Raw genomic sequence first — 13,937 nt, 5'->3', positions numbered from 1 at the left:
ATTCTGGATCTTCTGTGCATGGCTATTTAACATTTCTTTTGATGCAATTATCCAGTTGTTGTTGTTTCTTTATTCTTGTTGTTCATAATCATCTTCAACTTCATCTCTTCGTCCTCCTCCTGCTTTTCTTCTTGCTCCTCCTCCTCCTTTTTTTCTTTTCAAAATAGTCACTTTACTCATATATTCACCCTGATTAAAGTTTTCCCTTCCTCTAATCCTGGCAATTCTTTCCCATCTCCCCTTCTATCCTGTTTAAATTTACCCTCATATAAAACAAGAAGGGCTATAATGTATAATAAGAAAGTAAAATAGAGAAAATACAAAAACAATCACATCTTATTATAAAAGACCAACAAAAGAAAAAGAGCTCAAGGGGGGAAAATATGTAGACTTGTTCACACATGCAGAAATTTCATAACATATTAAACATGAAACAGTAGTACACACAGAGGGTCCATGTAGCTTTAAAACTAGGAAAAAACTCTTCAGCAAATTAAAATGAGAAATGTGATAAAATTTTTAAAATGCATACCAGAATTACAGGACATGGAAATCCAAACGTGCCAGTGAGTGAAATTTTTGGCCATCTACCTTTTGGAATGTATGCTTAAAAGTACAATTAAGTGTAGTTCATTGGATAAAATGAGTGCACCTTGGAGAAAACTACATTTTCATTTGCAAGCACTTATCAATTAGAGATAGGGCTAGGGATAACATTAAATTCCTTTTGCATGCTGCCTCAGTCTCTCACAGCTTATATATTCTTCAGTCCTCTTAATTTATAATGCTTTCTTCTTTGATATCCTCTATCCTTTCTGGCTCTTATACTCTTCTGGCTGAATTACTGAAGAGTCTGAAGGGCATATTCTGAGGTCTCTCACTGACTGTCTATTTTCTCTATGGGTCTCTGAATTTGTCTCCATCAGATGCAGGATGACTTTTTTTTTATGATGGCTGAACAAGATACTGGTCTATGAGTATAGCAGAATGGTGTCAATGGTCATTTTATTACTTTTAGTAGAATGCAGTATTTGCTTTTCCCCCAGAACCATGGTCTGTGTAATTTCTTTTTCTTGATCAATAAACCAGTGTCAGGTATGGATTCCATCATGTGAAGTGGGCCTTAAGTCAAACTATAGATTGGTTATTTACTCCTACAACTCTTGCACTAATATGTCTTACAGGTAGGAAACTGTCATAGTTCAAAAGTTTGGTAGCTGGCTTAGTGTTTGTATTTCTCCTCTTGTAGTTGCAGTGTACTTCTCATATCAAAGTTGCTAGAATGTAAGTGTGAAGGTTCTATGTAAGCACAAGCTCTATTTATCTATGTTCCATGTAAGTGTAAGTGTTATCTCCAGCAAAAGGGCACTGCAGTCAATTTGTGGAGAGCAGCCTATAGTCTTGGCAAAAGCCTATATTGTTTTGGCATTACAATCACACTACTTTGGCCAATACCTCAGTTAAATATAGACTATTACCAGTACTGGATGCTTTACTTAGTGACAAGAGATTTCCAGTTGGGACTTTCTTCTCTGGTGATTTCATTTATATTGGCTCTTAATATGAACATTATTTAAAATGTTTCTATTGCATTAGGTTTCCACTGTACCAAACAAATGACCCTTAATTTTACCTGTCTTTCCTCATGTTACCTTTTCATTGCCCTCTTCCTTTCCCAATATCCTTCAATTCTATCTTTTTAGCCCACCTTCCATTTGTTCCAAGTATTTTATTTCCCTTTCCTATGGAGAAATCTCTGCCTCCCCTAACCTCCAGTTTTTAATTTGTATGTATCCCCCGTGGTATTATGTCCAGTTGCTTGCATATCATACATCTTGCAACTAATATATATGTAAAAGCAAATACATACCCTATTTGTCTTTGGGGGTCTAGGTTCTCTCACTCTCAGTTACCTGCAAAGGTGCATTTACCTTCATGTTTCATGATTTGATTTTTTAAATGTCTGAGTAATGTTTTATTATGTAAATGCACTAGTACTATAACAAAAATAGTACTATGACAGAAAAACAGTTAAAATCTTCACAAATGATGCTGACCAAACTAGATGTCTATATGTAGAAACATGGAAATTGATGCTTATTTTCACTCAAAAGTCACCTCCAAGTGGATTAAAACCTCACAAAAGTTTATATACACTTAAAGTCTTGAAGTCAGCACAGATATTTGACAAAGATCAAGCATATCTGAGTTGCATGTTACAATAGCCTTCATACTATCTTTCAGCCTTGGTCTTGATCTCCACTTGCTACATGCTTAGAGGGCTTTCAATACATGTACAACCTGGGGCCATTGGAGCAATGGGAATTTTTTTCATGAATCATTTATGCCTTCACCCTGGAGTACTGCTTCTTAGCTTCTCCAGAAAAATCCTGAGCATACTGCTCCTCTCATATTTAGGGGAAATATCAATTATCTGGCCCTACATAAATGTCTTTCTCATAAAAATGTCAGAAAACTCCTTATGAGACTTTAGCTTCAAGATAGTCTTGCAAAATCTACCCCTGTGTTTCCTCAAGAAGAAAATAATCAGAACATACTCTTAAAAAGGCAAACAAAGTTTCTAGAGCCAGGAGAGTTGATAGTATTTGAGATTAAATACCTTGTACTGCTGTATCCTCAGATGAATACTTGGCATATAAGATTAGGAGTTACATATGGTATGCCCTCAATGATTAGATAAAGATGTAAATGAATGACTGGAGACATCTTCACCTTACACTAGGGTCTGTAATGATGGACAAAGAATGTTTTATAAAAATGATTTTTAAAGTGAGGTATTAGGACCTCCTTTTCCTAGAAATATCAGCTTTCACATTATCACTGTGATGTTGTATGACCAAAATAATGAAAGAATACTTAGATTTAGCACATAAGTAAATTCTACAAAGATATGAGATATAGACAATGCATTATGCCAGGAATTTAATAACAACTGTTGCTGCTTTGGCTTAAATTGTTTTTCTTGAGGCTGTCCATTAAAATATGATAATATACTAATTGGGACAAAGCAATATGCCCAGGCTGGCTTGAAGATTTTCTACCTATTGCCATTGAATCTGAGAATGCGTCCAACCTGAGAATGGGGTTTCAGGCTGTGGCAAATATGCCTCCATATTCTCAAAAATGTCAGGTTATGGCATTGATGAAGAAAAATGATAGTAAAAAGATAAGGTTTATCAATGATGACTAAATTTATGACAGATAAAACACCTGTCTGGAGACAAAAAGGATATAATCTATGTTTTAGAAGAATGTGAATCTATCTTTTATTATTGAAATCTGTCTAAATAAAGAAGTACTCTGACTGCCAGTCCATCAAGACTTTAAGTTTCTTTGGACAACCATGTCTGACTCGTTTCTGCACCAACTTATTCTTCTCTCCCTCAACTGCTGGGGCTGATCCCCAGTCTTTTGCCACACTCTTTCTATTCTTTCACAGTAGGGTGAAAAATCACAACTGAAGATCTAGAACTATATTCTTCAGAGTAGATAGGACATGTGATATCTGTTTTCTGGATTTGAGTTACCTAAATCAATATCGTCATTTATATTTCTATCTACTAATGTGCATACCATTTCACTTATCTATATCAGTTGAAGGATATTTAAGTGTTCTCATTTTGTACCTATTGTGAACAGAATAGCAATGAGTATGGTTGAGAAAATATTTTTGAAGGAGTATATTGAGTCCATTGTGCATAAGTCAATGAAAGTCATAAGTGGTTCATATGGTAGATTTATTTTCATCATTTTGAGAATTCTGAACACTGATTTCTGCTATGGATGTACAATTTTGCAAGCTCCCTTTGCCATAGGTCCAGGTTTTTGTCTGTCCAACAGAAGATGTTAACTCTCAACCTAATTCCTGTTTTCTCCAGAAAAAAAAATACTAAGGAAAAATATATAGTACCTGTGTTATTTATCACAATTACTATTATGTAATTAAAATTTGAATACTTATATTGTCCACAAATTAAAAAGTAACATGTATAACTTACTAAAATGTGTTTTCAGAAGTAGTTTATATTCTGAAATAGAGTGTATCTATATAACATTGCTTAAATGAAGGGCTCTTTTAGTTATGGTTAGATATACATTTTATATAAACTTACTAAAATTAAGGGTAAATAATTTCATTTGAAGACACTAAGGTATTTTATTATAGTCCAGTTATTGGACTTAATGATGGGTAGGTCATGGTGCTTGAGAAAGATCCCCAAAACTATAGCTGTGCTGACAGATAAACACAAAGCCATGCAGGCCAGGACCAAACCCAGAGGATCCTCAAATGACAGGAAGGTCACTGCCATGGGCAGGCACTTGTTTCTCTCAAGGTTTGGGTACTCTTGAATTCAGCAAGGGATACACTCCTGCTGATCTGTGGGGAGAAAGTAAATCAACATCTCAACTCCTACAAGTCACTCCATGTTCAGTGCATGAAGAAAGATTTCCAATGATACTGTGTGCATCCTATCACATTCTCTTTTACTATAGTACCAAGAAGGACACTAAACATACATTATTTGTCATTTGAGGTAATGGTTGCCTAAGGTTTTTTTTCTAGCTAGATCTATGATTAAAGATGTGAGTATTTTTTGTGTTTTTCTCAGTCAATTGTGTTATTTATGCTTTATTCTGTCACCCTTGTTTATCATTAATTTTTACAATTTATTCACTTTGTATCCCAATTGTAGCCCCCCTCTCTTCTCCTCTAGGTCCCAGCATCCCTCCCTACTTCTCTCCTATCCTTCTCCTGTAGTCCTCTGATAGGGAAGGTCCTATCAGACCCTGTCCTATCAGGTTCCTTTAAGACTCCCTGTATCCTATTCATCTGTAGGTTGACTAGGTGGTCCCACCAGGGAGAAGTGATCAAGAAGCAGGCAGCCAAGTTCAGAGACTGTCTCTTCTCCCCTTACTAGGGATCCCATAGGGACACTGAGCTGTCTATGTGCTACATCTGAGCAGGGGGTCTAATTCCTCTCATGCTCTTTGGTTGATGCATGAGTCTATGCAGGGCCCCAGGACCCAGATTTTTTTTTTTTGTCAGTCTCCTTGTGTGACTCCTGTCCCCTTTAGGTCCTTCTATCTCCCACTTCTTCAATAAGACATTTTGTGCTCTATACAAAATTTTGCTGTGGGTCTCTGTATCTGCTTCAATCACCTCTTGAGTGGAGTCACTTAGTGTTCATCTGTGAAAGGCTCCTATCCTGTTCTCTCTTCTATGCGTTCTGGCGTCTATCCTGTTTTCTTTTCTGAATGAGAATTAAGCATCTTCCCTATGTTTCTCCTTGTACTTTAGGTTTTTAAGGTCTGTAGATTTTAGTATGTCCAATCTATATTGTATGGGTAATAATCACTTGTAAATGAATATATACCATACATGTATTTCTGCTTCTGAGATATATCACTCAGGGTGATTTTTTTTTAGTTCCATCCATTTGCCTGCAAATTTCATGATTTTCTTGTTTTTAATATCTGAGTAGTATTTCCTTGTGTAAATGTACCACAATTTCTGTATCCATTCCCCCATTGAGGGACATCTAGTTTGATTCCAGATTCTGGCTATTATGAATAAAGCTGTTATTGTCATAGTTGAGCAAATGTCCTTGTTGTATGGTTGAGCATCTTTCTGATATATGCCTAGGAGTTTTTTAGCTGAGTCTTGGGGTAGCAGTATTCCCAGTTTTCTGAAAAAGCACCAGACTGATTTCTGAAGCAGCTGTACAAGTTTAGATTTTCACCAGCAATGGAGGAGGGTTCTCCTTTCTGCACATCTTCTCCAGCATGAGTTGTCCCTTGAGTTTTTTCTCTTAGTCTTTCTGTTGGGTGAGAGGTGGAGTCTCAGAGTCGTTTTGATTTTCATTTCTCAGATTTTTAAGGATGTTGAGCATTTTAAGTGTTTCTACACCATTCAATATTTCTCTGTTGAGAATTTCTGTTTAGCCTTGAATCATATTTTAAATTGGATTATTTAATTTGTTGGGTTATTTATATATTCTGGATATTAGCCTTCTGTCAGATGTAGAGTTGGTGAAGATCCTTTCCCAGTCTGTAAGCCATCCTTTTGTTCTGCTGACAGTGTCCTTTGCTTTAGGGAAGATTTTCAGTTTCATGAGATCCCATTTATTGATTGTTGATCTTTGAGCCTGTGCTGCTGGTGTTCTGTTCAAGAAGTTGTCTCCTGTGCAAATATGTTCAAGCCTCTTCCTCAATTTTTTTAATAACAGATTAAGAATGTTAGTTTTATGTTGAGGTATCTGATCCACAAGGAATTTACTTTTGTGCAGGGTGATAAGTATGGATCTATTTGTATGTGTGGACATCCAGTTAGACAAGCACCATTGGTTGAAGATGTTCTTTTTTTCATTGAATGGTTTTGGCTTCTTTGTCAAAAATCAGGCATTGTAGGTGTGTGGGTTTATTTCTGGGTCTTTGATTCAATTCCACAGATCCACCAGTATGTTTCTATGCCAGTACCACACCGTTTTTACTGTTTTTCTGTAGTACAGCTTGAGATCCAGGATGGAGATACCTCCAGAAGTTTTTTATTGTACTGAATTCTTTTAACTATTCTGGATTTTTTGTGTTTTTTATGTAATGTTGAGAATTGTTATTTCAAGGTCTGTAAAGAATTGTGTTGATATTTTGATGGGAATTGCATTGAATCTCTACATTTCTTTTGGTAGAATGGCCATTTTGCTGTTTTTTCTTACTGGTCAATGAGTATGGGAGATCATTCCATCTTATGATATCTTCTTCAATTTCTTTCTTCAAAGACTTGAAGTTTTTTATACAGATTTTGCACTTGCTTGGTTAGTCACACCAGTGCACTTTATGCTATTTGTAGCTATTGCAAGGTTGTTTTTTTTCCCTAATTTCTTTCTCAGCCCTCTTGTCTTTTCTATACAAGAGGGCTTCAGATATTTTTTAGCATCTTTGTATACAGCCACTTTGCTGAAGGTGTTTATCAGCTGTAGTACTTCTCTGGTAGAATTTTTAGGGTCACTCATGTATACTGTCATATCATTTGTGAATAGTGATACTTTGACTTTTTCCCTTCTGCTTTGTATCCCCTTGATTTCCTTTAGTTGTTTTACTGCTCTAGCTAGAACTTCTAGTACTATGTTGAAGAGAAAGGAGAGAGTGAGCAATGTTGGCTTGTCTCTGATTTCAGTGGGATTGATTTAAATTGCTTTCCATTTAGTTTGCTATAGGCTTGTTGTATATTATCTTTGCTGTGTTTAGGCATGTGCCTTTTATCTCTGATATCTCCAAAACTTTAAATATTAATGGAACTTGGATTTTATTAAATGCCTTTCAGCATCTATTGAGATGATTTTGTGGTTTTTGTTTCTCAGTTTGTTTAAGTCGTGGATTACACTGATGGATTTCTGTAGATTGTACCTCCCCTGCATGCCTAGAATGAAGCCTACTTGGTCAGGATAGGTGAGATATTTGATGTTTTCTTGGATTCATTTTGCGAGTATTTTATTGAGTATTTTTGTTTCAATATTCATAAGAGAGATTGGTTTGAAATTATCTTTTTTAGTGTATCCCTGCCTTTTAGTTAGCCTTTGTGAGGTTTAGGTATCAAGGTGAATGTGGCCTCATAGAATGAGTTTGGTAATGTTCCTTATTTTTCTGTTTTGTGAAATAGTTTGAAGAGTATTGGTGTTACCTCTTCTTTGAAGGTCTAGTAAAATTCTGCGCTGAAACCATCAGGCTCTGGGCTTTGTTTGGCAGGGAGAATTTGATGATTGCTTCTATTTCATTAGGGCATATAGGTCTATTAATTTAGTTACCTGATCCAGATTCAACTTTGATAAGTGGAATCTAGCAAGAAAATATTCCATTTCATTTAGATTTTCAAATTTTGTGGCATATAGACTTTTAAGGTAAAACCTAATGATTTTTGAATTTCCTCAGTGTCTGTAATTATACCTCCTTTTATTTTCTGATTTTGCTGATTTGTATAGTGTCCCCCTGTGTTTTAGTTAGTTATGCTAAAGGTTTCTCTATCTTTGTCATTTTCTCCAAGAACAAGCTCTTGCTTTTGTTTATTTTTTGAATTGCTTTCTTTGTTTCTAATTTATTGATTTCTGCCCTAAGTTTGATTATTTCTAGCCATATACTCCTCTTGTGTATGTCTGCTTCCTTTTGACTAGGTCTTTCAAGTGTGCTGTTATGTTGATTTGAGATGCTTCAGATTTCTTTATGAAGTCACTTAGTTCTATGAACTTTCCTCTTAGAATTACTTTCATTATGTCTCATTAGTTTGGGTGAGTTGTGCCTTCATTTTTGTTAAATTCTAGAAAGTCTAATTAGTTTATTTTTTCCATAATCCAGCTGTCATTGAGTAGAGTTCACTTTCCATGCATATGCAGGCTGTTTACTATTTTTGTTACTATTAAGGTCTATCTTTAGACCATGTTTTTCTAATATGATACAAGGGATTATATTGGTATAATGTTTTTTTTGGATGTATACAATTTACCCTTATTCATTCAAATGCTGATTTCTCTATTCCACTGCCTGGTTTCAATGCAAATATTGCATTGTGATGCTTTTTCTAAGCATCGCCTGTCTCAAGTTTGCATAAACATGCCACCATTTGTTCTCTATATTGTCAATTAAAACAACCAGCCCCAATACTGAATAATGGAGAGGATAAGGTGAGACATCCTGGTCCAGAGTGGGAGGAAGAGAAAGGAGACAGGAGAGGAGAGGAGGAGAATCTGCAGGAGAGGGCTTGGCAACACATGCAGAAATTAACTGGAACTAAAATATCACAAAAAGCAAGTATGATGGGTGAATCTGAATCCTAGGAATCTCTGCGGGCTTGGAGGTTTAGGATGGAGTAACTGTTAGCCAACATTGTGCTCTAGGTTAATTAATTAAATCCTAGTCTCTGTGTGGTGATTTGGTTATACAGCTGTTTAGGAATAACCACTGCTTAACCAAAAGATTTATCAATAGTAAATATTAATAATCTACAACAAATGGCACTCAACTAATCTAAGTATCCACACCCTTTAAATCCTACTTTAATTTAATTTGGTGGGGGAGAGGAATAAGCTCTCAGTGATACAACCCAAACTTTAAACCTAAAAACTCCCAGATAAATTACTGGCTCTTTAAAAGAGACTCTTAAACATGCCTCAGAGCAAAAGACAGCCTACTGTGGGCAGACCTGAGACTGAACAAAACTGGTTGCAACTACAGTCTAACAGGATGAGAGATAAAACAGACTTCTTTGAGCTTGGCTGATAATCTCTTCTACAGTTTTAAGACAGAAATAAAGGAAAGTTTAGAAATTATGACCATGGTTACATTCATATTCCTCAATTTAACTTTAAAAATTGATTTAGCCTTTTATGTGTTCTCAAAGGCAAAGGCTTTCGAAAAGATACTGGAACAACACAAAGAACAAGTAGAACAATATGAAGAAAAAAATGAAGGTTGGAAACAGGACATAAAACGAGATACAAAAACTTACAGAACATGATAAACAACAGGAAAAGAGGGCAGAGGTTTTAGAAAATATACTGGAAAACACAAAGAACAAGTAGAACAATATAAAGAAAAAATTAAAAGTTAGAAGCAAGGCATAAAACAAGACATTCCAGAGATTATTGAACAAAACAAAAAATAGAGAGATGGGTGTAAAATATGGGTACAGACCTTAAAAAAAGAGTTTAGAATACTAAGTAATACTCAGGCAGACGCAAAAGATAATAATATAGAAAGCCAAACAAAGTTGGTTAGAAAACAAATGTTAGCTTATCCAGTCAGTGTACAACAGAGACCAGCAGATGATTACCCACAGGATTACCATGAGGCTGAATGGCACCCTGTGGAAGTGCTAGACCTGAGAAAGTTTAAAGAGAGTGTCACCAATTTTGGAATGCATTCACCATTTGTTAAACAAATGCTGACTTCCTGGCCAATCAGTATAGTAATCCCAAAGGACTGGGAGGATATGGCAAAGACAATAAAAGAACCTGAGCCATATTTACAATGGCTATCATGGTGAAGAGAAGAGGCTAGAGAGATAGCATACAAAATAGAGCCAGGGCTGTTGGTATTTTTAAGGAATGGCTGCTTGGTTGATGGCCAATAGGCTCACACAGAGATACAAGCTGTATATAATGAAGAAACCTTAGTATTATGTCACCTAGCAGCCTTAAATACCTGGGACAAGGTTGAGGGATCAGGAAAAAGGCTTGAGCCATTCTCTCAGGTCATACAAGCTCCAAGTGAAACATTCACTAATGTTTTGCAAAGCTGGGGATACAAGTATATCAGATCCACTAGCTAGAAAAGCACTAATAGAACCTTTAGCTTTTGAAAATGCAAAGATTTTGATTGTAAAGAGGTAATACGGCCATTAAAAGCAAGGTGTGCACAAATAGACGAATGTGTTATAAATAGGATTGACATCAGACCTCAATTTGACCTTGATAGGAGAAGCTACCCCTAAAAACATTGGGAAATGTCTTAATTTTGATGAGCAAGGTTGCTGCAAATGGAGTTACCAGGAAAAACAAAATAATTCAAAAAGGGAGCCTATACGTCCTAGAATATGCAGAAGATGTGCAAGGGTTGACATCAGATAAGTGAATATAGAGCACAGATAAATGGGGTAATTCTTTATCAAAAAATGCCTGAAGGGGCCTGTCTCAAGCCCCAATACAGGACAGGGATACTCCTCCACAAGAAAGATAAACACCACTGCTCTGGGAATAAACATTAAAAATTTCAACAGTGAGGCCAGGGTAGGTTTTATAGGTAAATAAATAAAAAAAAAGGAAGGGAAGGGAACAAAAAAGCAAATATATTGGCAAACCTCTATAAATGATCATAGGGCAAAGTTAAAGATAATTTTAAATAGTATTGAAATTGAATGTGTGGTGGATACTGGGACTGATGTCACAATTATTACTTGTAAATCCTGGCCTCCAAATTGGCCACTTCAGGAGGTGGATATTCAATTCCAAGGAGTTGGGACTTTATCTAAAGTGAAACAAAGTGTTAGATGGTTTAAATGTACAGAACCAGAAGGTCAAATAAGAAAACTAAGACCATATGTGGCTGAGATAGCCATAAACTTATGGAGAAGAGATGTGTTACAATAATGGAAGACCCACATTAACATCCCCCCATGTTATGAGGCAAAAAACAGGTAATACTCCTGATAAAGAAGCTAAAATTATTTTAAAATGCCATCAAAAACAGTTTCAGACTGTCCAGGCTGTCCATAAACAAAATACAGCAGAGGCCATTTTTTCAACTGCCTGTTGGAAAGCCACTGCTGATAAAATTCCCACAGCCTTACCACTAAGGTGGTTGGAAAACCAACCTATTTGTATTGAACAATGGTCTATGAGTAAAGAAAAATTACTGGCACTAGAACAGCTAGTCCTGGAACAACTGGAGGCTCAGCATATAGAGGAGTCCAACAACCCTTGGAATTCTCTGGTATTTGTCATCAAGAAGAAATCTGGCAAATGGAAGATGTTAACAGATCTCAGAGCCATTAACAAAATTATTCCAGCAATGGGGTCATTACAATCCGGAATCCCATTGCCTTCCGTGTTACCTAAACAATGGCCTATTATAGTGATTGATATAAAGGATTGCTTTTTCACAATTCCTTTACATGAGTATGATAGGGAAAGGTTTGCTTTCTCAGGACCCACTTTGAATAGAAGCTGTCCAATAAAGAGATACCACTCGAGGGTCTTACCACAAGGGATGTTGAACAGTCCTACTTTGTGCCAATATTTTGTACAACAACTGTTGGAGGTAATTTGTAAGCAGTTTCCTCAATGAATAATTTACCACTATATGGATGATATCTTATTGGCTGATTCAGATAGAAAAACATTAGAAAATATATTTGATGAAATAAATAGAACTTTGCCTTGTTGGGGTTTAGAGATTGCGCCCGAAAAAGTACAAAGAGGAGATTCTATTAATTACCTAGGATACAAAATAGGTCTACAAAAAAACTCAACAACTTGGAAGAACCCAATTAAAAACTCTCAATGATTTTCAAAAAATTACTCTAAGATATTAACTGGCTATAGCCTACATTTTGTTTAGCTACTCAAAGCTAAATAACTTATTTTAAACCTTATATGATGATAAGGACTTTAAATGTCCAAGAACGTTATCAACTGAAGATGAAAATGAATTGGCTCTGGTAGAAAGGAAATTACAAGATGCATATATAGACCATATTGATCCAAAGACGGCCTATATTTTGGTTATCTTGCTTTTCACTCATTCTCCCACAGGAATTCTAATGCATAAGGTGGACTGTGTCTTAGAATGGGGTATTTTTGGTACACAAGCAAAATAAAAAAAAATTAAAAATCGATATAGAAAAGTTCCTGAATTACTCTTAAAAGGAAAAATGAGACTTCATCAGTTGGCTGGAATAGATCCATCTGGAATTGTGGTGACCTTTCCCAATGCTGAGATTGTATCATTATGGGCAGTGAACGGATATTGGCAAAGAGCTTGTTGTGAGTTTTTCGGAGAAATCAGCAACAGATACCCCAAAATCAAGTCACTTCAGTTTATAAAAAGAAACAATTGGATTCTTCCTCATATAATAAAAGGAACTCCAATTTTTGGAGCTCCCATATTTTATACGGATGCCAATAAATCAAAAATGGCAGGTTCTAAGTCAGAAAATCTGAGTAAAGTGATGGAGAGTGCTTATGATTCAGTTCAAAAATCAGAATTATATGCAATTCTCTTGGTGTCATCAAATTTTCAAGAATTTCTTAATATAGTCACTGACTCTCAATATGCAGAAATTATTGTTCTACATATAGAAACTTCTGATCTAATTCAGGATTATTTGGACTTAACTTCACTGTTTCTTCAATTACACCGAGTAATAAGAAATAAAAATAATACATTGTATATAACATAGATCAGATCTGATATGCATCCACCAGGCACTCTAGCACAGGCAATGATGAAATTGATCAACTATTGACAGGAAGTTTGTTTGAGGCCTCAGAATTTCATTTTAAAAACAGTATGTTAACAGCAAAGGTTTAAAAAGAGAGTTTTCTATCACTTGGCAACAAGCCAAAGAAATTGTGCGAAAATGTCCCACTTGTTCTTTATATAATTAAACTCCACTACCTGCAGGAAGTAACCCAAATGGTAAACAAAGAAATGAAATTTAGCAAATCATGTGTTTTATTTTATAGAGTTTGGTAAACTGAAATATGTGCACCATACTATAGACACATATTCAGGGTTCCAATGAACAAAAGCCACAAGTTCTTTTTTCTTTTTTCAATGCAGTTTATTCAGGAACCTTGAACAATCATCTGACCCTGGGAAAAGCCAGCCCACAGGTTAAATATCCTCTGGGTAGCCAACCTCAGCATGCCACGTGGGCAATGAAGATAGGTCCACATACATGGAAGCAAGCCAGATCCTCAGCCTTAGCCAAATGCGGAGTTGTTTGTGACAGAGAGCACTCACCATCGGGAAGGTGGAAGGCGGAAACCAGCTCCATCTTTCAGGCGAAGCCACAAGTTCTAAGAAGGCTGATTTAGTTATTACAAATTTATTAGAAGTTCTGGAAGTTATGGTTATGCCTACACAAATCAAGTCTGATAATGTTACAGCATATGTCTTTAATAAAATGGAAAGATTTTTTTACATATTATAAGCTAAAACATGTAACAGGTATTCCGCAGAATCCTGCCAGTCAAGCAGTCATTGAAAAATTGAATCATACTTTAAGGGACATGCTTAACAAACAGAGAGGGGTTTTAACCCCCCCCCACACGAGATAGATTACATAATGCTTTTTTGACCTTAAATTTCTTAAATGTTAATGAACAACAAACAACAGCTGCACAAAGACACTGGGTTATAGAAAA

The sequence above is a fragment of the Meriones unguiculatus genome, assembly GCF_030254825.1.
Source record: "Meriones unguiculatus strain TT.TT164.6M chromosome 13 unlocalized genomic scaffold, Bangor_MerUng_6.1 Chr13_unordered_Scaffold_65, whole genome shotgun sequence".
Classification (NCBI taxonomy): domain Eukaryota; kingdom Metazoa; phylum Chordata; class Mammalia; order Rodentia; family Muridae; genus Meriones; species Meriones unguiculatus.
This window is presented reverse-complemented; position numbering follows the sequence as displayed.